The sequence below is a fragment of the Alosa pseudoharengus genome, unplaced genomic scaffold (assembly GCF_046254945.1).
Source record: "Alosa pseudoharengus isolate Yale_2024_CS ecotype anadromous, Long Island Sound unplaced genomic scaffold, YU_APseudo_1.1 YU_APseudo_1.1_scf_20, whole genome shotgun sequence".
Taxonomy (NCBI): Eukaryota; Metazoa; Chordata; class Actinopteri; order Clupeiformes; family Clupeidae; genus Alosa; species Alosa pseudoharengus.
Window position 1 is genome coordinate 2697273 of NW_027468664.1, and position 5000 is coordinate 2702272.

Consider the following 5000-nt stretch of genomic DNA (forward strand, 5'->3'; position numbering starts at 1 on the left):
ACACACACACACACACACACACACACACACACACACACACACACGCACACACACAAACACACACACACACACACACTCACACACACACACACACACTGTAATATACAGTAGTATACACACACACTGAAATACCCTCCACCCTCCCCCACACACACAGCCCCCCCCCACTCTCTCTCTCTTTCTCTCCCACCACTCTCTCTCACTCTCTCTTCTCTCTCTCTCTCTCTCTCTCTCTCACTCTCTCTTCCTCTCCCCCACTCTCTCTCTGTCCCTCTCTCTCACTCTCTCTCTCTGTCCCACTCTCTCTCTGTCTGTCCCTCACATCCAAGTGAAAAGTAGTGTGTGTGATCTGCAATCTCGCAGTGTATGAAGGCAGACACTAAAGCCCACCCACTTATAGCTTAACTAAAGCAGGTTAGCCACAGGAAGTGACATCAATCCTTAAAGGTATTTGAACGTTTCATTTTTGCTACTTGGCTCCCCTGCATTTGCGGAGTGTTTGTATTTTGCTCTACACTCATAGAACCCTGGACACGGTACATGTGGAACACTCATAGAACCCTGGACACGGTACATTTACACTCATAGTACCCTGGGCACGGTACATTTACACTCATAGTACCCTGGATACGGTACATGTACACTCAAAGAACCCTGGACACGGTACATGTACATGTGGAACATTCATAGAACCCTGGATACGGTACATGTACACTCAAAGAACCCTGGACACGGTGCATATGGATCACTCATAGAACCCTGGACATGGGACATGTGCACTCATAGAACCCTGGACACAGTACATGTGCACTCATAGAACCCTGGACACAGTACATGTGCACTCATAGAACACTGGACACGGGACATGTGGAACACTCATAGAACCCTGGACAGTGGACATGGCAAATCTCTGAAGAGCCATGTGCCCCAATTGGCCTGTTACAAGTTAGTCTACCATCAAAAAGACTTTGCATAGGATGCCTTTAATGCTCAAAATGACTTTGCATAGGATGCCTTTAATGCTCAAAAAGACTTTGCATAGGATGCCTTTAATGCTCAAAAAGACTTTGCATAGGATGCCTTTGATGCTCAAAAAGACTTTGCATAGGATGCCTTTAATGCTCAAAATGACTTTGCATAGGCTGCCTTTAATGCTCAAAATGACTTTGCATAGGATGCCTTTAATGCTTAAAATGACTTTGCATAGGATGCCTTTAACCCTTAGAACCCTAAGCTGTTTTTAGGGCATTTTCACTACCTTTATTTATAAGGCTTTATTCTGGTCATTGTAAGTGTATATTATATATTGTTTTTTTCAGGAGAGTCTAGGCTATTCAGATCTGCAATCATTTCATGTATTAATACTAGCATTGATTTTATTTTGATTTTTAAAGAATTAAAATATAAAAAGTCTATTATAAAAATTATTATATTTCGACATGTATCTCACCACAGCAAGCTCACAGCTCTACATGCATTTCATGTGTGTGTAGGGCAGACTGTCCTGAATCGGGCAATATAATTGCCATGTTGGAGGGATACTCTGGGGCTGAGCAATTTACAGAAATATTTGCTGTGTGATTTACGGAAATAAATGCCATTTTTTATTTAGTGATGAGAAATGACCTTTCAGCGATCCATATCTGTGACACGAACTGATCTGACCTGACCTGACCCGAGGTTGCGTGTTAGCCTGCGTGCCTGTGTGTATGCAGTCATAATAATTCTCAACTTTTTACTGCATTGCCATGAACAAAGTAAAGGCAAAAAAGGTGTTTATTTGTTGAACAAATTGGGATGCAATGTGAGCCTTGAATTGGATGCCATGCAGGAATTTGCTAGGATCTCAAAACCGGAATATGAACATGCTTTGCCATAGAGAAACACATGATAGCATTGGATTATAAACATGCTTTGTTGTTTCATGGTTGACGCTGTCATCAGAGTTTCTTAGCACTCAATCCAGACTCCAGGCAACGGTAGATGCTAGCATGGCAGCTCGCAAGTCAGCCGCAGCTCGGTGGTCGTGGCAGCTGCAGATCTCTTGCAGATTGACGTTAGGCACCCTTGCTGAGCAATCCCTCCGTCCAGACATTGGATGTGCATCGTCACGGATGGATGAGGGACTTCAGAGACATAAGGCAGCAGGCTAGCCAAGGCGCTCATCAGCCCAATGGAAGCTGGTTAACGTTAACTTGATGTTGATGGTGCCAGCCAAGTTTGTTAATCAGAAAAAAGGACTAAGAATAACACAAAAACGATCGAAAATAATATGAATAAAGAGTGATTACATTTAACTAGAAAAATAAATACAAAAAATGAACAGAACATTACATAAAATTACGAACATTACATAAATACAAACAAAAACATGATGCCAGACGGAGCGGCGTGTCTCGCCAGCGTCCCCGTAACCTAGCTGTGTTACATGTGATTTTGGGAACTCTGTGATGAATGGAAATGAAATATATGACGTTCGAAAACTCATGAAAACGCACAATCTGGACATTTTATCTGGACATTTTATCATAACTCGGTTCCCGCTTTGGGTCGAATCAGTGACGCATCCACGTCAACTCAAAACCAGGCCATTTTCGTGGGTCTATCACTAGGTGGCAGTCTCACCAGCAGTGTTGTGCGTGAACGAGTTCAAAAGAACGCGTTCATTGAACACGCTCATTTTTTCGTGAACGTTGAACTGAACGCAACACATTTTTTAATAAAGAACTTGAATGTGAATTAGTTCACATTATGTGTCATGAACGGCAGACATCACTGTAAATTAACGTTGGAATTTGTTTTCCATTGAAAACTGAGTGACATCCGTTTTGTCTTTTGAAACGCAACGAGAGAAAGTTCCTCCCTCCTGTATTCTCGCTGGTGCTGCTTAAATCATGTATCACCAGACAGAAATGGTTTTGACATTGTGTGCGTAATGCATTGCGGGCAACGTAGTGTCCGGCTGAGAATAGTTGAATAGCATACTGGCTTCCGCACAACGTTACCCGTGATGAATTTCAGCAGAGCGGGGTAGGCATAGCAACGCCGCGTAGCAGGAAACGACGAGAGCGTGGAGGGCTGGAGGGGGCGAGAGAGAGAGAGAGAGAGAGAGAGAGACCAATGACGAGAGTGAGAGAAAGCGCTGCAATTTTAAAAAAAATGGCTAGTGGAAGTGATGGCACGGAGACTGGTCTACCTTGTCTGTACTGCTGCAAGTTTCATCACCTGGTAAGAAACCCACAATTGCAGTGTCATGAGCAAATGTCTACAATGAGCAGCTTCAAAGAACGTATAGTGATTTCTAGCTCGTAGTGTGAAAAAAAGTATTTATTTGAATATCTCAAAAAAAAAGTAAAATGAACTGAACTTTGAACTAGTTCAGAATTAAAATTGTGAACTTTGAACGTGAACTGTTCACTTTGAGCATGTATGAACTGAACTTGAACTAGTTCAGAAAAGCTGTGAACTGGCACAACACTGCTCGCCAGGTCTCGCTGATCACTTCCCGGAAAGTTTACAGGCAACACTTCATATTTCATGAAAGACGTTATATCTCCATTTCTAGAAAAAAACATTGATTTTGATGAAAACTAGCCACTGTTTAGCTTGGGATTTCTCAGGAACAGAGGCGTGTAGAAATACACGGTTTGCACCCACCGAGAGCTTAACGTCTCACCTTTTAAACGAGCCATTGTATGTGTTCATAGCTATAACACAGAATATGCTGTGGCTGTACAAAAATCATCAACAATGGTCTAGATTGCTGGCACTCTAGGACAAAGCTTCCGAAAACAGTTTGGCATTCAATGAGTTAATCAACATTTCTGTCAGTGTTACAGTGTTAGCCAGCCAGCTAACTGTCAACAGACGTTGTAATAGCCATTAAAAGACTTGTGTAGGATGCCTTTAAGCCCCGTGCTGGAATATACAGTCTGCTTGTGTAGGATGCCTTTAAGCCCCGTGCTGGAATATACAGTCTGTCAGAACACATCTCCCTCTAGCTCACCCCCTTCTCTCTTTCCCTCCCTCTCTCTCTCTTTCCCTCCCTCTCTCTCTCTTTCCCCCCTCCCTCTCCCCCCTCTCTCCACCCCCCTCCCTTTCTCTCTCTCCCCCTCTCTCTCTCTCCATCTCCCCACCTCCCTCTCTCTCTCTCTCTCTCTCTCTCTCTCTCTCTCTCTCTCTCTCTCTCTCTCTCTCTCTCTCTCTCTCTCTCTCTCTCTCTCTCTCTCCATCTCTCTCTCCCTCCTGTTGGCTGAGTTGTTACAGATTCCCGTCTCATCACCTCATTCTGCTTTGTGTGTGTGCGTGCGTGCGTGCGTGCGTGCGTGCGTGTGTGTGTGTGTGTGTGTGTGTGTGCGTGCGTGCGTGTGTGTGTGCCTGCGTGTGTGTGTGCGTGCGTGTGTGTGTACATATGTGTTTTGTCTTGGTGTGTGTGTGTTTCTGTGTTTAGTCAAGTAGACCTATTGAACATAAACCACGGACACACACATAGTCTGTGTTTTGCCATAGGTGATCTCAGTGTTTTACACACACACACACACACACACACACACACACACACACACACACACATACAGGCAAGGTGAGTAATGTGCTGCATTTAGTAGTGCTGTGTGTGTGTGTGTGTGTGTGTGTATGTGTGTGTGTGTGTTTGTGTGTGTGTGTGTGTGTTTGTGTGTGTGTGTGTGTGTGTGTATGTGTGTGCGTGTGTGTGTGTGTGCGTTTGTGTGTGTGTAAGAGAGAGCTTTGCTTTGTATTTTGCATGAGCTACAAAGTGCAGCGCTGGTGTTACACCCTTGACTAGAACAGGATTTGCACTGACGTGGAAGAGCCACCACTGTCTCCCGCAGGACCCTCTGTGTGTGTGTGTGTGTGTGTGTGTGTGTGTGTGTGTGTGTGTGTGTGTGTGTGTGTGTGTGTGTATATGAGAGTATGTGGGCCAGATGTACGTACATTTGCGAACGTAGCGTTATCAGCGTCATGGATAAACCGCAGACTGC

General features: G+C 44.3%; 1 protein-coding gene across 1 annotated transcript in view; it reads left to right on the top strand.

Moving 5' to 3' along the window:
- Positions 1-5000, top strand: part of cacna2d4a (calcium channel, voltage-dependent, alpha 2/delta subunit 4a) — a 168619-nt gene that overhangs the window by 143072 nt on the left and 20547 nt on the right. The window lies entirely within an intron of this gene.